The sequence below is a fragment of the Macrobrachium rosenbergii genome, chromosome 55 (genome assembly GCF_040412425.1).
Source record: "Macrobrachium rosenbergii isolate ZJJX-2024 chromosome 55, ASM4041242v1, whole genome shotgun sequence".
Classification (NCBI taxonomy): Eukaryota; Metazoa; Arthropoda; class Malacostraca; order Decapoda; family Palaemonidae; genus Macrobrachium; species Macrobrachium rosenbergii.
This window is the reverse complement of record NC_089795.1, coordinates 12,420,374-12,447,879: the sequence shown is the minus strand read 5'-3', so window position 1 is coordinate 12,447,879 and position 27,506 is coordinate 12,420,374. Positions and strand designations below refer to the sequence as shown.

Here is a 27,506-nt window from a genome sequence, read left to right as displayed (position 1 = left end):
CCAGTAAAAGTGTCCTCTGAAGGTCCTCCATGCAATGATCCCTCCTGGGAGAATGAAGCAGCGAACCGTCCAGACAGAGTGATATCTTGATGCCCTCTAAATGGAGCCACTTTGCTGGGGGAGCGAGAACGAGAGTGAATGCTTGTGGGGCTGTTGACAGGCCAAAGCAGAGAGCTCGAAATTGAAAGACCTGATTCTTGAACACAAACCTGAGGTACTTGCTGGAGCCTTGATGAGTGGGGATGTGGAAGTACGCATCCTGCATGTCAAGAGATACCATCCAGTCTCCCTGATGGATGGATGCTAAGACAGATTGTGCTGTCTCCATATGGAATTTCACTTTTACTATGAAGAAATTCAGAGCACTCACGTCGAGGACCGGTCTCCATCCTTGGGGACCACAAACAGTCTGTTGTAGAACCCCTTTGACGTGATATCCTGGACTACCTCTATTGCTCCTTTCTTGATAAAGGACGACACTTCCTCTGAGAGGGCTGAAACCTCTCTGATCCTTCGGAGTACGCCGTCAATACGACGGGAGTGCTCGTTAAAGGAGGCCTCTCTTTGAAGGGAATTGCGTAACCTTCCTTCAAAACTCTCACTACCCACTCCTCTGCTCCTCTCAAACTCCATTTCCTCCCACAAGAGATGGAGTCTGGCACCACGGGAGCATGGAGGATTGCTACGTCACTCACGAGCGGCAGGCTTCGAGGAAGATCTCTTGATGGCTCATGAGTGGAAGCGGACTGACGCTCACGGTCTTGACTGTGACCTGTCTGTTGCCTCGAAAGGGCCGAAGTTGAAGAGGTGAACTTGTCTTGGCGTTGAAAGAAGTCCATTCCCTGGGACATCTAGTCGATTGGGTTAATAAGTCCTGCATCAACTTTTTATATACAGTAGGCTGTTATGCGGAAATAGGTGTCGCTTATCAAGAGGGGAGAAGAGAAGGGCTGACTTATGAGAGGACATCACGCCCTTCAAAGTAATAGTGGTATGACTTGCGCTCCCGTAGGGTTTCGCTGTCAAAATTGATTTTATTACATATTCTGGTTCATTTGCAGGCATACTGTGGGAAAGTGGAGGGAGCCAAATTTTTCGACCCCCGGCTTTTTGTCTGGGGGGTGGGAGGGGGTCCCGGTACTCACATCATTTTCTAATCAGCTAATAATTAATCGATTTTGATGATTTTTGGACGGCTTTAGGGGTTTTTGAAGATGCTGAATCCATCTGTGACACAATTAAGTAGATTGGAAGTAAATATCATTCATTTTCAGCATACAAGTGATCGGAACAAGGTACAGAAACGTTACCGAACACGGTACGATCGACGAAGTTTGTCACAATTTAACAAACCTGGTCATGTAACACCTCTTTTTCACGGTTTTCAGGGCAAATGAAACTGTTGTTTTTCTCAGCAAACCTTTCGTTTCAGAGTTACGGCATGCGAGTTGTTTGTCTGTGACTTAACAAAATATTTTGTGTGGTTTCAGGTGCGATGTATCTCGAGACGAAAGATGTGGCACACTGAAGAGTCATGTCCACAAAAGCCGTTTGCATTGTCGGCCGTGAGGGTGCATCTGAAACTCGAAGACTTGTCAGCAACCCTTCAGTGTTGCCAGAACTTCTGAACTGTTGTCAAGAGAGGGTGGCGTTAGGTCAGACCAACCTGAAGACCACAACAGACCATTTAGAACGTTTGAACAAAACAGATCAAGCTTCAATATCAGAGTGAGTGCGGAAAATCTACTGTTAACAAGGCCAAAACTGACAGACTTACAACGAAGACAACAAGTTTAGCTAGCCCTGGTTGCTCTCAGCAAGGACCTGGCCGCCCATCTAGTGACGCAGACTCCCGACCCAGAAGAGCCAAAACTGTCCAGAAAGCCGAGGCCTCCGTCTTTGCTTCTTGTTCTGAGGAAGGTCCAGAAGCTCTGCATCGTGTCTTCTCAGACAACATGGGGCACACTTTCCTCAACATAAAACTAGACACTCAAGATGATCTTGTTAGGACTTCTCTGTCCGACTTGTTCCAAAAAGGAGATGCAGCTGCACTTGAGAAGCACCACCACCAAAATTGCCTGCAGCGTGCAAAGCGCACCTGTAATCGAGCAAACGTTGATGACGTGACTGTCATCCATTCCCTGTGTGATGAAGAGTTCCTCCTCATTGTTCAGAACACCCTTGTTAGTGACGATGTCTCTGCTACCAGCTGAACTGAATGATGAGTACCTCTCAGTTTTGGAGAGATATCAAGTACAAGTTAGTAGCACAGGAAACTACTGTAAGCATCTGAAAAACCTAATTTCCGAGCGCCTTCCGAACATCCATGTCATGAAACCAGTTCGGAAAATTGAGCCCAAAAAGGTAGTTCTCCAAGCAACACTGAGCAAGGCAATTCAGTCTTCAGTGCTTGACAGTGGGGAAATCATTGGAAATTTAAAGAGCATAGCTGACATTTTGCGAGAGGAGTGCTCCAATACAGAGGATGGTCTTTCAAAGACTGCTTTGAAGACTTTGAAAATCCTCCACTGCTTCAGTTCTTCATTGGGCGCCTTCTTTTCGGCAAGCACGTTCTCCTCAAGATGTCAAAGAGCCGCAACCAAGAGGTACACAAAATCAGTGACGTAGCATGCCAGTTTCTGGTTCAGAGCACCCGAACTGACTGTCAGGTGAAATATCAGGCAAAGAGAAGCACCTTTGAGCAGACAGCACAGACTCCCCTGTCAATGGGTGTACCTCTTGCCATTCACTCCAGAGTGTCTTGTCCAGTAACTTATCTGACCTCTACATTGGCTGTGACTATCAGAAAATTCTTGACTTTGAAAAGCGTCTAGAGCAAGCCGTCGTTCAACGAGTCATTTCGACGGGTGCATTTTGCTTGCCCGACTTTGTCAAAGAAATGTGTGAACATCTGGTTTGCAGTCGACAACACTGACCCCTTGGTAGACACTCCCACTGGACAAAACACATTTCATGGCACACTTAGTGTCATCAACCAGAGGGCAGAGGACGGTGTTCCAGTCAACGATCCCCTTGTTCTTCCAGAAAAGCTGCAGTCGCTTGAGCCACTCTCACTGTATATCTGTTACCTGAATGAACCTGTCATCAAAAAGAAGCCAATACGCTTCGAGGAACTCCAGATTGGCGAACGAAAACCGACATTTGGAGATTTTACTGAAAAATGGGCATTGGCAAGTTACTTTGTATCTAAAAACCACCTGGACAATATCAACTCTAATTGTCCAGTAGAAGTAGCAGATCATCCCACGAACAAACAGCAGGGACAACCCTGTGGTCAACAACGAAGTGAAGACAGCCAATGCCGACATCTGGCACAAGACCACCACGAAGACGATCAAGAGACGACTGACGAACAAATGACAGATCAGACAACGACAGACATTCAATATGAAAGCCCTCAGGAAATCTAGTCATCAAAACTAAACACTATCATACGACAAACCTAGATGTAATGCCCACCTGGGCAGCAACAAAATCTCTGCTGACGTCACAGTCATCTTCTCGTCATAAACTGACCAACACTGAAGTAATTGCTCGACTCTACAAAACATCACCTACAGACTATGGTACGTTGTACACTGTCCTGGCACTGACTCAGGGAATTTCTAGTGTAGTGGTTGGTCCTGAGAGGAAAACAATCATTACTCTGGACCTGGATCTATACAGCCGTGCCCTCCAGATTCAACAGTCAGCTGGCAATGATAACTGGGTTCTCCATGCAGGTGCACTGCACGTCGTATTTGCTGCCCTTCACAGCCTAGGAAAAACAGTGGATGGGAGCGGCATTGACACCTGCGCAATCGAGAATGGTATATACACTTCTGCAGCCCTTCGGGAAATTTGCAATGGCAAAGCTTACAAACGTGGTATCGAGTACCACGCCACAACATGTCTGGCCATCATGATGGTGAAGTTTGATGCGATGTTTGCTATCATCCCACCTGGAGCACTGCCAGTCAAATGCTCTGATTTCAAGAGTGCTCTCCATGAAAGAAATCCTGAAATGACTAAGATATTTGAGGACATCCAGTCCTTGCATTCAGAAGTGTGCGCGAAGTATGAGGCCCAGGACTCTGGAGAACTAGCGCAGTTCCTCATTCAATACCTGGAACAGGTTGAAAGTCTTCTAAGTCTCATCAGTGCCTGTCGATCAGGTGACTGGGAAGGCTATCTAGCAGCCTTGGAGAACTTCACAAAGTATTTCTTTGCGCACGATTTGCCCGACTATTCGCGCCTGATGCCAGTTCACTTGGCACAGATGAATGCCCTCGAAAAAGAAGACCCAGATACTTGGGAAGCACTGAAATGTGGGGATTCTGTCGTGGCTAAATCAGAAGTTCCTTTCACATGTCTGTTCACTGACCAGACACTTCAGCAAGAAATCAAAGGTTTGAAGTGCCATGGTTGGTTTGACTCAGGATGAAGCAGCTCTAGACCGTCTTGTTACAACTACACCTCATCTTGCCAGAATAGTAAAACAGTTCCTGAACCGTTTTACCCCAACATCTGAGGGGACAAAACAAAATGAGCTCTATCAACTGGCAGGGAATATTGCTGCGAGAACACGATCAAATGCTCTGAAGTTGCGTGAATCAGTGGAGCTGCACTGTGCTGGAAACCCCTTGGAAATGAAAACACCACTGAAAAACATAGCATCATCAGCTCTTGTTCCCAACAAGGCAAAAGGCGATATTCTGCACTTTGCTGAAAAGGGGCAGAAGAGGTTTCAGGCTTTCATTCAAGACAGGTTACTACCAATCCAAACTCTCAGTTTGGGATCCATCGCAGAAATTAAAACTGAAGAACTTCCCTAACTGGAAGCAGAAGACAAAAGTGGGCATGGGAGACAAGGTGATAAAGCTACGTGAAGAGCATGAGCTGCTAGGAAGGTTTCTGATTGTTCAAGGCAGCAGACGGGAGCTACAGTAGTTCCAAAACTTGAGAGACCATCAGTGAATTTGTCTGTGGTTCCACGTTCAATCTGTGCTGTAGATGGGTCACTCTATATCCCTGGAGACAAGGCTAGTTTGATGCATGCCACTGAAAGAGCCATGGGCGAACCATTGGATGCAAGATCCCCTGTAATAACAGGTCATCCATCTCGTATCCTGGTCATTGATGCAGCGGGTGTACTCCAAAGCATGAAGAAAACTCCAACAATGCTCAAGATATCGGATTTCCAGGCAGCATTCATCGAGCATATTGCATCTTTGGCATCCAGCTACAGCAAGGCTCACGTTGTATTCGACAACTATCTGGATCAGTCACTCAAGAACAAAACACGTCAGAAAAGAGCAGTGTCATCAACAGAGTACGTGATACACTCGGAGATGAAGCTCACCATGCCTCTGAAGGATATCTTATCCTCCACAAGATCAAAGCAAAGCTTAACAGAAATGTTTGCCAAAGCTTTGCTCGAAAAATTGTCCCATTCCTTGAATCTGGTCGTAGTGTACGGAAACAAAATCAAGAGCCACGACTTCGAAGAGGGGCACACGCACGAGGAGGCCGGCACCTTGATACCTCACCAGGTTATGGCTTCAATAGATAAAAGTAAGTGGCAAGAGATATGTGTGTGGTCCTCAGACACAGATGTTCTTACACTTCTTCTCCATTTGGTGTCTTACGGTGGTCTTGCCACTCACCCTCAAACAGGTCTCAAATTCTTAACTGGCAAAGGTGTCAAATACAGAGATTGACGTGGTGGAGAGCAAAAGTGACTGGCCATCACAAATGTCAAGGACTCATTGGCCTTCATAATTTTTCTGACACTGACTGGGGTGGGAAATTTCTGGGCATTACAAAGAAGAAGTGGGTTCATGCTTGTCTGCAACTTTCTAGTGACGATGCAGTGATCAACTATTTTAGGGAGCTTGGCGACAGATGCCTGCCAACGGAGCTGGTCGGTACCGAGCTTCCAGAGCAGCTCCAACTATTGGAGCACTTTGCTTGTCATGTCTACTTCCCAACCGGTCCAAAGACACTCCCTGCAGAGATGGGAGATGTTCCATGTGGCATCAAGACCCGCGCGGTCTTGATGCCACACATAACACGGGCAAATTACACAGCCATGCGTGACAAACCCTATTGTACCAGCTGCCCCGTCCTTCCTCCAATCGATCAAAATGGCTGGAGCCTGGAAAAGGGAGAGTACGCACCAGTGAGGTGCCTTACCCTACCTGCACCAGAAGCTGTGCTTGAAGTGACCAAGTATGCCTGTAGATCTGGATGTAGAAGAAGATGCAGCTGTCCCAAGAACGGCCTTCCGTGCATCCCACTTTGCAAATGTTATGGTGTCGAATGTTCAAATACCACCAAGAATGATGGACATAATGTTGACAAGGAGGATGATGACGTGGAGTGATCAGCAGTGAATGGTAGCATGTTGCCATACAGCATTAGCTATGATTCTAATGCTTAACAATAGGTTCAGTGTTCCTGTGATTTAGTTCATTTTTTCATACTATCAAAGCATTTACATGTGATAATAACCTAAGGTTACTTGTTTATTAAACAGATCACTTCCAGCTCAGTATTTGACAATTGTTCTGGCTGAACAGTTTGTTATTCTGGCCTGGAATTGTCATTTTCATTATAATTTACATAATGCAATCCTGGTGATTCAGAAAAAAATAAATACTTTTGTTTACAGTGTATGGATGGCTTATAATTCTGGTAATTAAAAAAAAAAAAAAATTGTTCCCCAAAACTAAAGGTTTGTTAAGAAAAACAACAGCTTCATTCACTTTGTCATACTTGAAAACCCTGAAAAAGTGGTGTTACATGACCAGGTTTATAAGATTGTGACAAACTTTGTCGATCATACCGTGTTCGGTACCGTTTCTGTACTGTGTCCGGGTCACTCGTACACTGAAAATGAATGATATTTACTTCCAGTTTACTCAATTGTGTCACAAATGGATTCAGCATCTTCTTAAACCCCTAAAGCCATCAAAAAATCATCAAAATCGATTAATTATTAGCTGATTTGAAAATATTGTGAGTAACGGGACCCCCGGGACAAAAATGGCCCCCCATGGGGGGATCCGGGGGTTGAAAAATTTGGCCCCCTCCATTTCCCCACAGTATACACCCAAATGAACCAGAATATGCAATAAAATCAATTTTGACAGTGAAATCCTACGGGAGCTGTTTTTCTGACGAAGTCATACCGTACTATACAGGATACCCAGAGTTCCCTCTTCTTGAGAATGCCCCTGGCATGGAGGGAAGCTAACTCCTCGGTACCACCTCTGACAGCTTTATCAGCACAAGCTAGAACACCCAGCCAGTCAGCGGAGCACTCATCCGAAAGGGCAGAGGAATCCTGAATCTTCCCGGCTGATGCTCCCACAGACCAATCCAGGAAGCTCAGGACTTCAAACACCTTGAAAAGGTTCTTCAATAAGTGATCCATCTCTAAGGAGGAAAACTTCACCTCTGCAGAGGAAAAAGCGGATCTACGCATCACATCTATCAGCCCAGAGAAGTCCCCTTGAGAGGAGGCAGCCACTCCCAAGGAAGGAGCTTCTCCCGTGGCTTAAGCCGGATACCTTCTACAAGAAAGACGTGAAGGCCGAATACTAAACGAGGTCTTGCCCTGCTGTCCCTTGTCCAACAACCAATTCTCCACTTCACTTAACGCCTTCCTGGAGGATGACGAAAGTGCCACTTTTGAAAGCCTAGACAAATCTGCAGACGCAGATGAAGAAGGGGCTGCTGGTGTGAAGAAATCCGGAAAATTTTCCCGTAGATACCTCAGTAAGGCTGCATATGCTGAAGGGGCAGGCAGCGTTATCAATTGTATCTTCCACATCAGACGATACCGGAGACGAGGAAAGGTCCGTAGAGGGTTTAACTGAAGACAAAGATTTTTGCAACAAACCCAAAATGCTGTCTAACTGGCACTTGACTGGTCCTAAAGATGGATCCAGTTCCGACATGGTGGGAAGATTCAAGTCTGGCGCCAGATGTCATGGGTAGATGCAATAATGAGGAAATGTATTGAAAAAGAAATATCTCTTTTCCAAGACGTGACTGCTTCCTGTGTTCGCTCACCAGTCAGTTACTGTTGTCAACGCTTCGTGGACAATTAGCGAGTCGATGAAAACCCTTCTTGTGGAAATGACACCACGTGGTATCTCATGCCATGCCTTTGTAACACGCTGCAATATTCGATCCACATTGCATCAGAAAATTTGATCTGAATCTTCTATGGCGTGACCGGAAAGAGGCAGTTATTAGGAACCAATCATTGTGCAGAAAATAAAAAAATCCTTATATGGGAATGACGATTGTCTATCGTCATTAGCTCCGCCCATACAGCAGTATATAAGCTTCCAAAAAAGACTTCCCGAGACAGAGATATAGACAGACAGAGACAGAGACACCACTCTGAGGTCGGACAAAGCAAGGTACCTACAGGAGTACCCCCTTCAGACGGCTCTCACTCTTCTCCATACAATCTTGTCCTGCCCAAACCGAAGAGAAGCAGCCACCCCCTTACTGCTTGTGATGAGAAGTCCCTAAGCCCCCATGTTCGAGACGAGGTGAAGCAGCGAGCCTACATACCAGTGACAAAGAACAGTAGTCAGCCCTTCCTGCTTGTGTGGAAGAGTAGTCGCTAAGCCTTTCCTGCCTGTGACTATGTGAAGTAGTCAGCCGTTCCTGCCTGTAGAGAGGACGAGTCTTCAGCCCTTCCTGCCTCCATCTACACAACCTCCAGATTCTTGAAGAAACAACATTTGCTGCATCATCTTAAAGACGTCCTTTTTGTGACGTCTACAAGCCCGTGGTCATCGTACCAGCAACATCTCTGCTGAGTTCCCAGCTGCCCTTCTGTGACGTCTTCAAGCCCGAGGTCATCGTGACAGCGTCATCTCTTCAGCTGAAACCCCAGCCACAAAAGATAACTCACCAATTCACCATGTCAGTATTAAGACTGCTCTACCTTGCAACCTGTTCCCCCTATCTGTAACTGCTTAGGTTTATTTTGTTTAGTGTTACGTTGAATGAGAGCAAAGGGGAAGCAACATTTCACTTTCTTCGTATATAAGGTTGTGAATACATGTGTTATTGTGTCGTGAGAGTTTCTTCTATGTTCATTTCCCATATTTCAACTGCTGGTGTTGAAACACTGTTGTTTGGAGTTTGAAAGAACCTGGAACGATTCTTTCGTTGTGACACCAGACAAGCAGAAGCGTGTGAGGAGGGGCTGGCGCCGGGCGCCTAGCAGAAGCCTGACTACTAGAAGCTTGTACTGATCTATCAGCCAAAATCGGGCGCTCTACTGAAGATGGGCGCTTGGGTGCCAGAAGGCACTCCAATACTTCCTGATGTTCGGGGGCTAATGGGTGCTCGGACACTTCTGGGCGCTCTAGCATCACTGGGCACTCCTCTTGGAGGACAAAGCTGGGCGCTTAGCAGGCAAAGATGAGGTCCTGGGAGCCACATACTGACGACCAGACGGAGAAAAGCGTTCGGGGCTGTCCCAAGTACTGCAAGACGGCCGAGGGCTACGGGAAGATTCCCAGAACCTTTTGCTGGGTAGCGGGGGAGAAATATCCCTATATGCAGCATGCCTCTTGAGAGGCTGGGATTCGTCCGGGAAGCACCACTGGTGCCCTTACTCGAACTGGAATCTCCAGAACTCAACAACAGACGATGTACATTCGAGATGCCTTTCCAATGGTTGTCTTTTGTTGCAACCTGGGATGCAACAGGCACAACTGAGGGGGCGACTCCCGTGGGCAGACCCCACTGACCTCCCTAGGGCCTCCTGTATGCCTTCTCCCAGGTTTAGGGGAGTATGGCAGTGACCTTTGCCTAGGAGAATCAGTGCGATGAGCAGCCACATCATCCACAATCACTTCACTTACACTTTTTTCGCTCACTTTCGCCCTAAGGGCATAAGGCACTCATGTCCCTGACTGAGATCGAACTTCCAATCAAATTTGGTCTCGAGGCTGGCGAAGCGATCAGGCACGGAAGCGGGGAGGCAAGGAGGAGGAGTAGCTGGTATTGGAGGGGGGCTGGAAACAGGTAAATCTACATTACTAGACTTCAGAGTCGTACTCTGGCTAGCTATTGTCTTAACCTCAGCAGCCCTTTCGCAGTCTCTCTCTAATTTATTCAAGTGGGAAGAGTAAGTCTTCCATTTTTTCTCGTCCCAGTCCCTACATTCTTTGCATGTCAGGTCAAAAAAAACATACTTGTCCTCTACAGGAAGTGCAAGTTGTGTGAGAATCGTAACGAGCCTTCGTCAATCTAGTATTGCAGCCTTTGCTGCAATACCAAAAACTAGAAGTGCTACAGTCACATATTGCTACCTAACACTAAAAAAGGCAAAATTCAAAAGTCGCTAATCACCCAAATAAAAGGTTTTAATGAAAAACCTGCCTAATCCAGAAAGCCGAAGTCTACCACTGACAAAATACTTCGAGTATGGGAAGAACTTCAACCAAAAAGTTAGCAGCAAACTCAGAGCGGTGTGTGTTGTAAAGCCAGCAGAAACAAATTGAATTTTTTGGCCGAGCTGTTCCTCTCCTACCCCCGAAAGTGGGCAGGGCTAGTCACCTACACAAAACAAGAGAGTCGCTACCGCGAATTTCAACATTTAAGCTGCCATGCAGGTAGAAACTATAGCTGAATAATTACTGGGTAAGTTATTTATATAATAAAAATGAAGTTTTCATAATAAAACTAATATTGTAATACTTACCTGAACACCTGAATTAGCCCTGGTTACCTACCAGCCCGAACTATATCCCCAACTCATTACCCACTAAGTGGGTAATTAACTGTCAGCGTTACCCATGCTTACAGGAAAATCTTGTCAAATGAGTTACCTAGCGTACCGTTGGCAACGCTGCTGCAAGTCCCAGCTGTGTATGGCCGAGATCCCCAATTGCGTTATTCATTAATCAGATTGAAGTGGGAAGGAGGGTGGGAATCATTCAGGTGTTCAGGTAAGTATTACAATATTAGTTTTATTATGAAAACTTCATATTGCAATACACTCCCTGAACACCTGAATTAGCCTGATTAACAAAATTTAGTGGAGGTGGGTTCAATTAAGTCAGACCGACCTACCAACAAGTAAAGTAGGTAACTCATTATCGTCTACTATGCATATAAAAGCAAACCTAACCTGGTTGTCTACTCGGCAGGTGGGGATGCCTGACAGGAGAGAGTACCCTTAACGTCAGTCTCGGGTCACGGTACTGTCTGGGTCGAGCTACTTCCCATGTGGTATTCAAAGAAAACCTCCCACGGAAGAAGGGAAACTAACTCCCATGTGGCTAATCAAAGCCTCGCATGTAGCGGAGCCTGGTGAACCTCCCATGTGGCTATTGTAGCCTCTCATGTACGGAGGATAAGTTGAGTGTGCAGTCGGAGCTTCCGAATCATTGCCGTCCGTTGCCGTCGATGCTGTGCCGAATGGGTGAATAAATCGAGCTGCGAACCACCTGGATATACCTAACCAAATTTAGTTATAAAATCTTGTGTTCTGTAAATGAATTCCAATTCACTGACAGTTCTACTCACCTATCTTATGCTGTCTAACCTTGCCCCTACTCTCCCCAGCCCCGCCCTTAGTTTACCCTTTTCTAAAGAATTGAATTGGCCGCCACAAAAGGACCCAGCGAGTAACCCTTTTCCGACGAAAACTGAATGTCCTTAAGGTAGAAAGAAGTGAAAACTGATACTGATTTCCAAGTTGCTGCTTCTAATATTGCCGACACCGAGAAATTCTTGAGAAATGCCGACGATGTTGCCACCCCTCTAATACTATGAGCTCTTGGGCGCTCAGAGGAGTTCGATGGTTCCGGAAGAGTTGAAGAATTTGCCGACGCTTGTTGTATCACCTCTCTTAAGAAAAAACTAATAGCATTCTTCGAGATCGAGCGCGAAGGACATCTGGGAGAAACGAATAGTGTTCTCGGGCGAGGCAACATCTTTTCTGTGCGTAATAAATAAGCTTTCAGCGCCCTGACCAGACATAATAGCATTTCTGAAGCATCACCTCCTACGAAATCTTCTAAAGACGTTACTCTAAACGCTCTGGGTAAAGGATTCGATTCTGATTCCGATTTAGCTATGAATTCTGGCAAATATGACAGAAAAATATCTTTCCCTGAGAAAGATACAGTTCTTGAAACAGTCCGAATCTCTCCTACTCTTCTAGCTGTGGCCAGTGCAACTAGAAATAAAACCTACTTCGTTAACTGTCTTAATGACAGTGCTTCTAATGGCTCGTATTCTGGCGACCTAAGGAGAGTTAATACCACCGCTAAATCCCACGATGGTGCCCGAAGAGGAAGAACTGGACGTTCTATCTTAAAAGACCTTAAGAGATCGTGAAGTATTCTACTGGTCGCCAATTCCGGAAGATGGAAATGGAATGTACTACTAAGCATTGATCTGTAACCGGCGATCGTAGAGTACGATAATTTCTTTTCTTTCCTAAGAAAAAGTAGAAAGTCCGCTACTTTCGCTACTGTTGGAAGTGATATACAATGACCTTGGTTCCGGCACCAACTGCGGTAAACCGCCCACTTGGCCTGATATAGTTTTCTGGTTGATCTTCTCAGACAGAAAGACAGTTGGCGAGCCACTGCCTTAGAGAGTCCGGCATGACGTGCTGCTCGCTGGACAGTCTCCACGCAGCTAGCTTCAGCACATGGAGGTTCCGGTGGAAGTGATGGAAGTGCGGCTGTCTGAGAAGCTCTTTCCTCTCTGGAAGGAAAACCGGAACATCTGTCAGTAAATTGAGAAGGTCCGGGAACCAAGGTCTTTGAGGCCAGAAAGGGCAAATCAACGTCATTTCGGTGTTGTTGGAGTTCCTGAGTTTCATCAACACTTGTTGAATCATTCGAATGGAGGAATGCATATGTTTGCATGTCGTTCCAAAGAGTGCAACATGGCGCCCGTCCCGAACGACATGGGATCTTCTACTGGGGAGAAGTATACTGGGAGGCGAAAGTTTAGTCTTGTAGCGAACAGGTCTATGGTTGCTGGCCATTTCTTCAATAGAAGTGGAACTTCCTCCTGCACTAGCGTCCATTCCCCCCCTAGAACTTGCGATCGGCTTAGGGAGTCTGCCAAAACGTTGAGTTTTCCCGACACGAATTGAGGAACGAGAGTAGTCCTGTGGCACTCGCACCAGCGGAGAATTCTCTGGGCGACTTGATTCAAAATTTGCGATTTTGTCCCCCCCTCCTTCTTGAGGTATGACACTGGAGTTACGTTGTCGCAAAAGAGCGCTACCGTCCTGTTGCTTATCTGATCTGCGAAGCAACCTAGAGCCTCTTCTACTGCTCTTTGTTCCCTGTGGTTGATGGACTCCCTCCGATCCAGATTCGTCCAAAGGCCCCTGGCCTGACATTCCTCCAGGGTGGCTCCCCAACCCTGATCCGAGGCATCTGTGTACAGATGGAAATCTGGAATGGGGCAGTCCAGTCTTACGCCGATGGTCAGATGATATTCTTCTGACCACCACCAAAGATCCTTCAGGCAAGAATCGTCCCAGACTATGAACACGTTCTCTTCCCGAAAGTCCCAGCGATTCCTGAGACATGCCTGAAGAGAACACATTCGGAGACGAGACCCTGGAATTAGGAGTGAGAGGGAGGCCATCCTGCCCAGCAAGCTCTTCCATAGGCTCACAGGTTGAGCTCTGTTCGCTCTGAATGTTTCTAGTTGGCTCAGAATTGCGAAAACTCGTTTCTCCGTCGGGAAAGCCCTCAAAAGACGCGTCTGAATCGTTATTTGTAATACGTTTTTGTCTGAGCTGGAATCAAAGAACTCTTTTCCAAGTTGATGCGTATTCCCAACTTTTGACACAAGTTTAGTAATAAGTCCCTCGCCTGCAAAACTTCCTCTACTGACGAAGCCTGAACTAACCAATCGTCGAGGTAGCGCCTCATCCTGAAACCCCGACGATGCATTATCTCTGAAATAGGAGACATCACCCTCGTAAAGACTTGAGGTGCTGTGGTCAGACCGAAGCAGAGGACTCTGTACTGAAATGTTCCAGTTGGACCCGAGAATCGAAGGAACTTCCGAGATTCCGGATGGACCGGAACCTGGAGATAAGCGTCCTTGAGGTCCACTAAAATCATCCAGTCGTCTCTCCGGACCGACCGTAGCACCGACAGAGAAGTTTCCATATGGAACTTCGGGGAGATGATGAACCGGTTGAGACTCGAGAGATCTATGATGGGCCTCCAAGATCCTCCCGACTTTGGAGCCACAAAAATCCGACTGTAAAAGCCTGGGGAAGAAGGAGCGGGTTCTAATGCTCCCTTCTCCAAGAGGGCTCGGACTTCTGCTGCTAAAGCTATTCTCCTGATGGAGGACGGGGAATAACTGGGAAGATGAACCGGTGAGCTGGATAGTGGAGGAAGAGAACGAAAAGGGACTCTGTCCCCCTTCCTAAACACCTCCACTACCCAACTCTCCGCGCCACACTCCTTCCAGATTTCCCAGAATGGAGCTAGGCAACCTCCTACCGGTGCAGACGAGGGAAGTGTCTCCTATTTCCGAAAACCCTTCTTAAGGACAGAAGGTTTTGGATCTGAAAGGAACAAGCGGACTTTCTTAGGGGACCTAGTTGGTGATTTGGAACGCGTCCGCTTAGCTGGTGATGTCATCCTGGAACCTCTTGGTGATCTGGCGGTCTGTGCTGCCACCCGAATCATTGCTTGCTGTGACTCGACAACTGAAGAGGAGGAAACGAAATTTACCATCGACGCTTACATCTTCCTCCTGAAAAGACTGTTGCTGGCGCCAATGGTGCTCTCAACAGAACCCTCTTGTGAATGTCCAGATAGTGCGAGGTAGATGGTTCAGAAAGAAATCCCTCCTTTTCTTACCCCGAAGAAGGTTGTGCATCCGGCCGAAATGTTTGCCTGATAGGCCAGTCCCATTGACACCGAAGTGATGAGGTTGTCGAACAAAGCCGGGTCCGAGGAGAATAACCGTCCTGTTTAAGGAACCCCATTAAACCAGGTAACATCCACATCGAATGGGATAAGCGCCTCCGACTGAGTAAAAAGTGTCTTCCAAAAATACCCGCCTCTCTCGCTGTGACAGAAACCAAAAGATTCAAGAAGGGACCTAGACAGAAGAGCTTCCACTGATTCATAAAGAGGACCCTAACACCCAGAAGGGTTACCCGCAACCTTATAAAACCCCTTACGAGAAGGAAGCAAGGTGGAATCCTGCCTACCCGACCCAGTTAACGCGCCGCTAACCTACCATCCGCCTCCCTCAATGCCTGCTCGACACGGCCAAACCAAACTAGATTCTTTGGTGCATGCGCCACCACTGGTTTTGTCGCAAACAGTGACTCAAACATCGCCTGATTAGGTTGAAAAGGTTCTTCCGGAGCCTTGGACTGTGGATAGAGCGCATGAATGAAGTCCACCATCCGCTTGTACTCGTTCTCCTTTGCTGAAGGAGAACAGGCTTCCGGTACCGGATCCTCTTCCTCGCAAGAAAAATCCTTATCGGAAAGCTCCGACTGAGTCGAGACAGGAACAGAGACAGGCTGACCCCTAGAAAACGCTGGATCAGTTAACCCGGAACACGAAATACCTGAGTGCGCAAGACGAACACCTGAGGGATCAGTCGTAATCGTGTTGTGGGCAGCCAAGAAAGGTTGCGCAAAACCAGCACTCTCCAACAACGGTGGAGCTACGCTAGAGCCAGACACATCTGGGCGAACCACGCCCACCTCAGAAAACGGAGAAGCCGCAACACTCGCCAACGCCGAACTAGGCTGAATAACAGCAGCATGCGGATGAGGAACTGCAGCAGCAGACACTCCGCTATTTGCGGAAGAAGAACAAGGGGGAAAAAACCCTGCTGACCCGCAACCGAACCCGAACCTACAAAAACCGTCCTAACCGGAGGAACAGAGAAACCTGTTGGAAAGGTAGAGAAGGAAGGTACAGAAGGTGGGAAGAGAGAAGAAGCCACACTCGGGGTAACCACCGGAGTCCCTGCCGATGACGTCATACAGGTGGAGAACGTACCAGACGGGCCGGAGCTCACAGGAGTTTCGCATGGGAAACTGCGGGGTGCCGAACCCGAAGTGATTGTGGATGATAGGTTACCAGTAAACCTAGCTGAGTGACTGTTGAGACTACGGAGCGAAACATTGAACACGGGAACAGTCGCACTGCAGATGCCGCAACAACTAGCTCGGAGGATGAGAAGTCATATGATTTGTGGAAGATTGTCCCAAGACAAGTCCGTTAATGGTAAAGAGCTCGGATGAGCGAGAAAAAAACCGAAAGTCTCCCCAAGAGGACCGGAAGGTTGAGAAAAAGCCATAGAAGATTTTGAAACCATAGGGTACAGAAGAGGCCATAGATTTTAAGGAAAGAAAATAGACCGATTCTGTTCCCCCCTGATAATCTTGTAAAGCATCATTTGTGAATTCCGGGAGATTTTTCAAAACATGCTCAAAAATTTTGGAAATACCAATATTAAAACAATTTCTAACCAAAGATCTGTAGCCTTTAGAGAGTCCCAACAGATCAGCATTATACTCTGCAATGTTCAGCAATTGATCTACCAATTAGACTCTGAAAGGGACGAAGGTTTGTCCCCAGGGGAAACAAACTTCAAGAAGAAGAGAAAGGATACTTTCCAACCTATCCAAACCAGAAGAGCTAGGAACCAAAATTGAGTCATCCTCTACCGATTTTGCAACCTTTTTATTGCAGAGAGAGCCTACTGCGGAAAAGATCCCCTGTTGGATCCAACAAGGAGCCGCAACCTTAATGACACCTGACTCCGACTGCACCTTCAACCTATCTTCCTGATTCTCTACTACCGTCCTATCCTAACTGTCGCGTCATTCCTAAATTTGATTTTACCTTAGGACTTACGTTACCAGGGTGAAAGGGGAAATCTGCTGCTGCACTGCCTGCTCCGCGCCGGGGGCCAGAGATCCTACCTTTGAGGTTTGCGGTTCTCCATGACCCCGGCACCCGTTAGGGCTGGTTCTGGAACAGGCAGGGGAGCTGAAAAAGAGCGATTAGGTTCTGTGTCCCTATTACCATTTTCCTGATCTGTGATTTCTGTTAGTTTTGACATGAAACTTGAAAACAGACTAGACATGCTGGCTGACAATTTGTCTTCCAATTTCCTAAATAATTCCGACTCTAAAGCCTCTTTGTCAAAACCCTGAGTCTCTACCGCTGAATCCTTACGTTTACTCTTAGAAGCTAATGATTTCCTATACTTGAGATAATCTTCCATCTATGCTATCGACCATTACCTACATTCGTCACATCGCAATGTGACGTTACATTGTACCTTCCTGCAATTTATGCACAACGAATGTCTGTCGTTCTTAAGGGTACTCATTCTTTTCTTGCAGGCGGTGCACAATGGCTGCAGTTTCTCCAGCGGTAGCGATCTCCGTCGTCACGGCAGAAGCAGATGTGGAAGCCGAGAGAAGGTCCAAAAATCCAGAGAAAAGAGCAATCCAGGAGAGAAGGGGGCGATCAAAACCAGTCCAAGTCGTTATCCAATCCAAAAAACGAAAATATGGGGGTCGGGCTTAGAACCAAAGTTCCGCCTAATGTAGGACAAGTCCTAGCAGCACAGCGAACAAAAAGCAATTGGGGATCTCGACCATACACAGCCGGGTCTTGCAGCAGCGTTGCCAACGGTACGCTAGGTAACTCATTTGACAAGATTTTCCTGTAAGCGTTGGTAATGAGTTGGGGATATAGTTCGGGCTGGTAGGTAACCAGGGCTAATTCAGGTGTTCAGGGAGTGTACTGCAATAGGAGAAGTTTGCTGAATGCAACACAACATCAAGCTCTCACAAACAGAAAAAGGTCATTTTTTCCACATTACTTACAGCATCCATTTCCTTTCTCTAGAGATGCCCCCCACTAGATTCTTCCCAGCGGAAACAAGGCCCACCAAGAACGTGGATCTGAAAGAAGGAAAATGAGTGTAATAAATATGACATTTTATTCTAAAATAATGTTTAACACATACTTACCTGTTAGTTACATATAGCTTTAGTCTTGACGTCACGGCAAAATTTCAAAACGTATGTTGCGCAGTCCGAATATCGGGTGATCGCCCTTACCTGCCCTCTGTCGGGTACTAGGAACTATTCCAACATGCTTCAGAATAATTTGCCTACCTGTCCCCGTGGGGAGGAGGGTGGGTTTCAGTATATGTAACTAACAGGTAAGTATGTGTTAAACATTATTTTAGAATAAAATGTCATTTTAACACATACAACTTACCTGTTAGTTACATATAGCTGATTGACACCTTTAGGAGGTGGGGCAATGACAGCTAAAAAGAGTTGTTGGAAACATTAAGGTTATCAATGTAGAAAATTTCTTAGTTCCTCACCTGCTAAGGTAGCTGATTCCACAGTTACTGCCTCAGTAACCTGCTATCCTCAGAGCAACTCATGGGGGTATAATGACCTGGTCGCAGATTGCTTAAGCTGGGTATCAGTCACCTAGGACATGGCCGTGACAATACCACAAGTATGCCCCTGCTCAGGGCGCAGCACAAACATCATGAATTACAAAAGGGGTCACCCAACACCAAAGAAAAGTATAACCATGAAAACCAAAACCAACTGTGGGTAAAACTAACCAACACTTACCCTCACAGACAACCGTAAAAACCTTCACACTCCAAAAACAAGTAAGTAAAGGTAGGTTAATCCTCCTTTACCCCCTTTACCCATTACCGTGCCAGATACAACAAAGGGCCCTAACGTGCTGCACTCATCAAACACTGTCTGCACTTACAGAGATAATGCAAAGCAAATACAGACTTACACCTCCAGTAGGTTGCTTGCACAATATCTTGAAGGAGAGGTTCCTTTTATAAGCGAGAGAAGTAGAGATAGCCCTCACTTCGTGAGCCTTCACTTTACACATTTTCAAATCATTCTCTGAAATATTGGAGTGAGCTTCAGAAATCAGATCTCTAATAAAAAAGGACATGGCATTCTTGGACATTGGTCTAAGAGGGTTCCTGACCGAACACCATAAGGAATCTGAAGGACCCCTAATATCTTTAGTCCTTCGCAAATAATATTTCAAGGCTCTGACTGGGCAGAGGAACCTCTCCTGCTCCTTACCTACCAATTCCGACAGACTCGGAATCTCAAAAAGAGCGAGGCCACGGTGCGAAGGGTCTCGTTCTTGGCCATAAAAAACAGTTTGAAAGAACAAATTGCTTTTGAAGCAGAGAATCCTACTCTCTTATCCAAGGCGTGGATCTCACTGATTCTCTTAGCTGTAGCTAACAAAACTAAAAAGAGGTTTTCCTCGTAAGATCTCTTAAAGAAGCAGAATCCATAGGTTCAAATTTCTCAGACATAAGCCACTTCAGGACTACATCAAGATTCCACGAAACAACTTTAGCATCTGACCTCTTAGAGGTACTGAAGGATTTAATAAGGTCCGTTATATCTTGGTTATTAGAGATATCCAAACCTCTGTGACGAAAAACAGTAGCCAGCATGCTCACGATAACCTTTAAGTGTGGATACAGAAAGGTTCTTATTCGAGGAACAAAAAGAAAATCCGCAATTTGCGTCACCGAGGTTCTGGAAGAGGAAATGTCATGATCTTTGCACCATGAACGAAACATATTCCACTTGGACTCATAGACCTTGATCGAAGATGGTCTTCTGGCTCTAGCGATGGATTGAGCCGCTTTCTTGAAAAATCCTTTGCTTCTGAGTAGACGTTCGATAGTCTGAACGCAGTTAGCCGCAGACTTGACAGGTTTTCGTGAAATCTCCTGAAGTGGGGCTGTCTGAGTAAATCTACTCTGTTTGGAAGGCTCCTCGGAAGTCGATCAAAGAGATCCATGAGAACTGGGAACCAATCCCTGGAAGGCCAGAAGGGGCTATCAACGTCATCCTGGTGTTGGAGTGGTGCTGAAATTTCCTCAACACCGCACCTAACATCTTGAACGGCGGAAGGCGTAAAGGTCCAGACCCGACCAATTCAGTAGCATTGCGTCCGTCTGGAAAGGCTGCTTGGTCCGGGACAGGAGAGCAGAAGATTGGGAGCCTGTTCGACTTGTTAAGTCGCGAACAGGTCTACCAGAGGTTGACCCCAAAGTCTCCACAGCGACTTGCACACTTCTTCGTGCAAAATCCACTCTGTGGACAGAACCTGGTGCTTCCTGCTCAAGGAGTCCGCTCTCACGTTGAGGGCTCCTGAATGAATCTCGTTAGGAGCAGAATCTTGTGCTTTTCTGCCCACAAAAGGAGGTCTCTTGCTACCTCGCTGAGGGAGTAAGAATGAGTGCCCCTGTTTCTTTATATAAGACAACGCTGTGGTGCTGTCTGAATGAACCAGAACTGTTTGTCCCTGTACTGAATGGTAGGAAGTGTACGAGACTCAGGTGGATTGCTTTCAACTCCTTCTTGTTGATGTGCCATTCTTTTCTGTCGCATTCCACAAACCTGAAATTTCTTTTACCCCCAACGTCGCTCCCCATCCTACTTCCAGACGAGTCTGCAAACAGTTAAGTGGTTCGGGTTCTGACGGAAAAAGAGAGAGACCTTTCTCTAATTTTCTTGATCTAACCACCACCTTAGATCCTCCTTGATACGGTCCGAGATTGGAAAGGAGAAGGAGTCTGGAAGCGTTTTCCTGTTCCATTGCTCCCTGAGGTAGAATTGAAGGGGCCTCATGTGAAGTCTCCCAGGGAGACAAACTTTCTATTGACGCCAGAGTTCCCAGGAGGCTCATCCAAGCCTTTGCAGAACAGGTATCCATATCCAGAAAGTTCTGGACTTTTGCGAGACAGTCCGAGATTCTTTGATCTGACGGAAAAGCCAGAAAAAGGAACTGTTTCCAGTCTCACTCCTAAATAGATCCTGGATTGTGAGGGAGATAGGTGAGACTTCTTCCAATTGATTAGAAGTCCTAGCTTCTGTGTCAAGTCGAGAGTTACTTTCAAATCCTCCAAGCACTGAGACTGAGACTGGGAACAACGAAGGAGCCAATCGTCTAGATAGAGAGAGATCTTTATTCCTCTGAGATGAAGAGCTTTGGCAACAGTGGACATAACTCTTGTGAATACTTGAGGGCTGTGGACAGACCGAAGCACAGAGTCCTGAACTGATAAGTCTTCTCCTGGAAAACGAAGCGAAGAAACTTCCTGGACGCGGGATGGATCGGAATGTGAAAGTAAGCGTCCTGCAGATCTATTGAGACCATCCAATCCCGGACGAAGAGAATTGAGGACGGATTGCGTCGTCTCCATCGAGAAACTGGTTTTCTCCACGAAAAAGGTTGAGAGAACTCACGTCCAGGACTGGTCTCCAGCCGCCTGAGGCCTTTGGAACAAGAAAAAGGCGGTTGTAAAAGCCTGGAGAGTTGACTTCTTCCACGATCTCTATCGCTCCTTTTAAAAGCATGGAGTCTACTTCCGCACTCAGAACCGAGCATTTCTCTAAGTTGCTGGAATATGCTGTCAAAGCTAAAGGTTCTGTTGCAAGAGGGGGCCTCTTGAGGAAGGGGATAGAATATCCTTCCTTTAGCACGGACGTGGTCCACTGGTCCGCTCCGATCTCCTCCCAAGTTTGCCAGAACTGCTGAAGTCTGGCTCCTACTAGTGCATGGAGGACATGCAGATCACTTTTAATTGAGGTTTGATAGCCTTGGAGACAAATCTTGCTTTGCCCGGAAACTAGATCCTGTACGGGTGAGGGCCTGCCACGAAAGGGCCTATTTTGATTAACTAGAGGGACGAGTTTGCGCTGGCAGAGAAGTTGAGGAGCTTTTGGTTTCTGACGAGAGGATTGCGCCAAAAGGTCCTGTGTGGACTTCTGAGTAAGGGATTTCGACACTGGCCACAAGTTCTTGAGGGAAAAGGTACTTCTTATCCAGAGGTGCGAAAAGAAGAGCCGATCTTTGAGTCCTAGAAACTCCACGAGCGACAAAAAAGAGCACCAAAGTTGTCGCTTCTAAGAACTCCTAACGTGAAGATGGAGGCTAACTCAGACGCACCGTCACGAATCCCTTTATCTAAGCAGGACATAACAGAAGAGAAATCATCGAAATGCGCTTTGAAAGACCAAAAGACTTTACCTTCCTACCCAAAGCGCCAATAGTCCAGTCCATAAAACTGATGACTTCCAAAACTCGGAAAACGTTCTTCAAAAGGTGGTCCAACTCTGAAGGAGAGAAGAAAATCCGAGCCGAGTTCATCGCAGAACGACGGGTAGAATCAACGAGACTGGAGAAGTCTCCTGAGAGGAGGCAGAAGCTCCCAGAGAGAAAACTTCCCCAGTGTCGTAGCAAGCCTTCGTCTTAGTAGAAAGCTTAGAAGGAGGGAAGCAGAAAGTGGTTTTCCCTGATCACGCTTTGTCTTCCAACCAGGAGTTCATTTTCTTTAATGCCTTCTTAGCTGAAATAGAAAGCACTAACTTCATAAAGGAAGAGGTAGGAGGCTTGAGTCTCTTGCGTACTGAGAGAGAGGGGAAGCGGGCCGCAGGTGCAAAATCCTCAGGAAAATTATCAATAAAGAAGCGAAGAAGCTTCTTGTAATCCAGCGAGAGGAGTCTGGTTCGTCTACAGGAAACTCTTCCACAACTTCTTCCTCAGACGAAATAGGAGAAAAACCTTCCGCTTGCACACACACATCCTGTGAAGGAGGAGTAGGAGCCTGAATAAGAGCTTGAGGAGGAGCCTGAGCCTGAGTAGGCGCCACAAGAGGAGCCTGCGCCACAAGAGGAGCCTGAACTGGCGCCTGAACTGGCGCCACAAAAGGAGCCTGGGATGGCGCCTCACCTGGCGCTACCTGAGGCGCTTGAGCCTGAGAGAGCGCTAAATCTTGAGGAGCGCCTGAGCCTGACTAGGCGTCAGAGCCTGATCCTGAGCCTGAACCAAAGGAGGATCAAGAGACACAGATCGAGGAGGAGCTTTCGTGCTGGGCGCTCCGTGAGCTCGAGACGAAAGGAGGAGGCATCAAATACACTTCAGAAGGCTTTGCTGGAGAAGAACCAGGCCTTCCGAGCCCGCCAAGAATGCTTCCAATTTTCTTGTGCATCGCTCGAAGAAAGTCATGAGTAGACGAGGATCCAACTGGGGAACGATGATCAGTAGAGCCAGGATCGTGATGAGGAAGAGGCGCAGAAGCCACAATAGGCTTACGTGAAAACCAAAGGAGAAACACCGGGAACGCTGGGCAATACCGAATGGGAAGTCTTATACCTCTTGCGCGCACATGAGCCTTGCGCCTGGGAGAAGATTCTTCTGACGACGAAAATCTCTCCGGACTCTCCCAAAAACTACAGGAAGGCTGTGATAAGCGAAATGGCTTCTTCTTCTGAACCGCTGAAGGCTGAAAGATTCCTGGACCTCTTCAATGGTCTAGACTCGTCGGAAATCTCCAGCCTCTGCAGGCGAATCACTGGAGCTTGAAGAAAGACACTTCCTTGAGTCGCCTTTCCAACGGCGCTCTGAAACAGCCTGGGAAACAACAGGACTGTTCGAGGGGCGGCTGCTCGTGAGCAGACCCCACTCGCCTCCCTTGGACTTTCAGCATGTCTTCTCCCAGGAGCAGGGGGAGCTTGACAGAGGCTTAGGTCTAGGAGAACGAGTAGGCCGAGCAACCACCTCCTCCACCACACTAACACTTTGCACTGCACTTAAATTATTCACAATATTTTGGAAAGAATCCATACGCTCATGAAGGGATTTCACGTTAACGCCAATATCCTCCATGGCGCCCACAATAAGGTTAAATCTGGCGTCCATCTGGACTTGATACTCAGACACGTAACGGGTTCAGGGATATCAGAGTCAGGAATAGGAATATTAGTAGCCACGGGGATATTAATAGAAAGTTTCCTGCATAGCTAAGGGAGATTCCGGTTTCTGAGAGAGAGAAGAAGAACTTCTAGCTAAAGCTTTCCTGGCTCTATCTTTCTCAAGCTTCTTTACATACTTAGATAGAGCCTTCCAATCTTTTCAGTCATACTGACACATTCATCACACTTCCTCTCATATGAACATTCCTGACCTCTACAAGCCACACAAATTGAATGAGGATCAAGACTAGCCTTGACCAACCTCGTCTTACAGCCTTTGCTGCATACCCTAAAGGTATAAGACCCAGAATCTGACATAATTATCAGAAACCTGACTAAATAGGTGACAAATAACTGGCAAAGCCATAAAACCAACAAGAGTACTTCACCAAGTGAAAACAGCTCGATGTAGGCAGATACAATGAAATTTAAAAGTACCGACAACAATGTCGCCGGCGTGGCGGCAAAATTATTCTGAAGCATGTTGGAATAGTTCCTAGTACCCGACAGAGGGCAGGTAAGGGCGATCACCCGATATTCGGACTGGCGCTGCCGCTGCGTTTGAAATTTTGCCGTGACGTCAAGACTAAAGCTATATGTAACTAACAGGTAAGTTGTATGTGTTAAAGGTACAATTAATCTTGCTTTATAAAATTAAATAACCTTGATATGCAGCCATTTCAGATATGACAAGTTAAGTAAATTTCTTAAATTGAACGTTGAGTAAAAAGGACAGGTTACTTTAGGTTGGTACCTAATAAGACTGCTGATACCTGTAATATATCTATGAAGTATTCAAGTGCAGGCTGCAACTGAGGCTCTTTGTTACCTAACTGACCTTGTTTGAAAAGCAGGCCTCTAAAGTGTCTTCAATTTAGATGCTACTGAAATAATTATAATAATAATAATATATGAAGGAAATAGACCCTCTCTTAAACAGGTCTTATTGGAAAGGATGGCCGCATTATGCGAAATTATCTTATACCTTTTGAGACTTTCATTTATTCTTGCCACTGCACAGATGCTTATACAGTATAGGCTATTTCCTATAGGATTGTAAGTGCAGTAATTGTAAGTGTTAACTGTGTGAGAATGTCTTGGAATAAAGTTATGGTATGGATTTTATTTCATCACATTATTATTATTATTATTATTATTATTATTGAAAAGCATGGCCGTAATATGCGAATTTATCTTATACAGGGTCCTTTCTGTTTCCCTTATAATTCGCTTTTCAGGCTCAGCGATGTTAGTCAGCCAACTGGCCAATATTCATATTGGGAAAAGGACAGTGTGTGGAATGCGGGAAGTCTTTTATTGAAATATTCAATCAGAAATCCGTGGAATCCTTCGTGGTGGGGTACTCTCGACATGTTTCGACCATCTCGTTGCCCATCCTATGGACGTGGTTGAGAAATTTCTGGAGGAACAAGGCACTTGGGTCGGTATTTGTAGGGGGGTCTTGATCGGTGCTGAATTATGATTGGCTGCCCAGGGCAGGTCATCTCGGGCAGAGCCTTCTCTCCCATGTTGATGTTTGGGCCCGTCTTGCATGCAAGCAGCATTGTAGTGCTGGCGATGAATGGGGAAATTTCAATCCTCGGATGCAGAATTTTGATTCACTCGTTCGTTATGGGGGTTGCTCGGTGTAGGTCTCCTGGCGGCCGTGGGGAGGAGAAAGGTTTCCTGCATAATGTTGAGGGCTGGTTTCTCCTTCCCAGTGTGCAATGCTTCCAAGAGGCGTAGGCGGCGGCACACTGGGAAGGAGAAACCAACCCTCAACATTATGCAGGAAACCTTTCTTCTCCTCACGACCACCAGGAGACCTGTACCGAGCGACCCCCATAGCGAACGAGCGAATCAAAATTCCGCATCTGATAATCGAAATTCTCCCATTCGTCCTCAGCACTACAATGCTGCTCACACGCAAGAGCAGCCCCAAACATCAACGTGGGAGAGGAGGCTCTGCCCGAGATGACCTGCCCTGGGCAGTCAATCATAATTCAGCACCGATCAAGACCCCCCTATAAACACCGACCCAAGCTCCTTGTTCCTCCAGATCTTTCTCGACCACATCCAGAGGATGACCGAGATGGTCGAAACATGTCGAGAGTACCACACCACGAAGGATTCCACGGATTTCTGATTGGATATTTCAATAAAAGACTTTCTGCATTCCACTCACTGTCCTTTTCCCAATATGAATATTGCACCTGAAACGCAAATTATACGGGAAACAGAAAGGACCCTGTATATTACAGCCATCCTTTTCAATAATAATAATAATGATGATGATGATAATAATAATGTGATGAAATGAAATACATACAGTACACAAAGCTTTATTCCATGACATGCTCACACAGTTAACACCTACAATTACTGTACTGACAACCCTGTCGGAAATATACTGTAGAAGCATCTGTGCAGTGACAAGTGGCAAGAGTAGATGAGAGACTCAAAAGGTTTTCTAAGACTTAGCAGATAACTTTGTGAATATACTTTAGTTAAAGCTATACTAAAGGGTCTTCGTTACTTACGGGGAGGAAGGTCAGGCCTGTAAAAAGTCTTTGAAGTACGTACAGGCATTAATCTTCGTTAGTTGACTTCCCTTTCCAGGGCGCCTTTCTACCCGAAGGCTCCTCCATATCTACATTGGCAGGCTCACAGAGGCCGCTGAACAGACGCTTGTTGTACAGCTGCAGATGTTCCATCATATCCTTAAGCTCATCGATGTCATCGTTCGTCTCAAGAATGGCCTGCCTCATCTGGTCGTAGCTGCTGATGAGGCCCCGGATCCTGTTCTCTGCCTCATCCAGGTCTTCTTGAGCTTCCGCACTGGCTTTCAAGGTTGCCGCCTTTCGTTTCTCGAATGAGGCCTCGAGGGATTCGTTCCGTTCCACAGGAATCTGGAATGCTGTACGCTCAGACGATGTCTTCTGTTGTTCCGCAAAAGAAGTCTGGGATGCTGTATGTACAGACGACTTCTTCCATTCTGCAGGAGAAGTCCTGGGTGCTGATTGTGTAGACGAACTTGATGAAGCCTCGGGGGCCGTGTGCATGAATGAAACCTGCAGCTCAATCGGACCAGAAATCTCGGGCACCTTGCGTACGGACAGAAGCCGCTTCGCGACTGCAAGGAGGTTCCTATTGATCATGATCTCCTCGACAGAAGTGGCCGTGAATGCCTCCTGGCAAGAAGGACAAACTCTCCTCCTGGAGGAGATGGTCCTATGGAGGCAGTGGGTGCAGAACGTGTGGGAACAGCGGAGAATCCTGGGCAGGTGGTCCTCGCTGAAGGAGTTACTGCAGATCTCGCATGCCAGGGGATTGGAGGTGGCCTGAAATCAAACATAATTTAGTGGTCCTTCCTAAAGTAGATCTGGTTAAACAAGATACAAGTTCATTGTTATAAAAATAAAAATTTTTAAAAGTAAATTGTATTTTTCCTAACTATACAAACCCGAGGTCCTTTACATTAGGGGATTACTTTCAGGCGTAGGCTGGAAATGGCTGTTAAACTCTTGAGCAAGGTGGTTAGGCAGTAACTACCTCCAGGTAGGCGGGGATACCCGCCTGCCCGGATCTAAACATTCCAGTTTGCCTTTCGGCCCAGGTACAGATTGAGGGGTGGCATGAGGTGGGC

General features: G+C 46.6%; 1 long non-coding RNA gene across 1 annotated transcript in view; it reads right to left on the bottom strand.

Annotated features, from left to right (window-relative positions):
* Window positions 1-27,218, bottom strand: part of LOC136835321 (uncharacterized) — a 59,672-nt gene extending 32,454 nt beyond the window's left edge. The window contains exons 1-2 of the long non-coding RNA XR_010852101.1: window positions 26,401-27,218; window positions 17,906-17,983 (exon numbers count right to left, since the gene is read on the bottom strand). This is a non-coding gene — a long non-coding RNA (uncharacterized lncRNA). The remainder of the gene's footprint in view (window positions 1-17,905; window positions 17,984-26,400) is intronic.
* Between the last annotated feature and the right edge of the window lie 288 nt (window positions 27,219-27,506).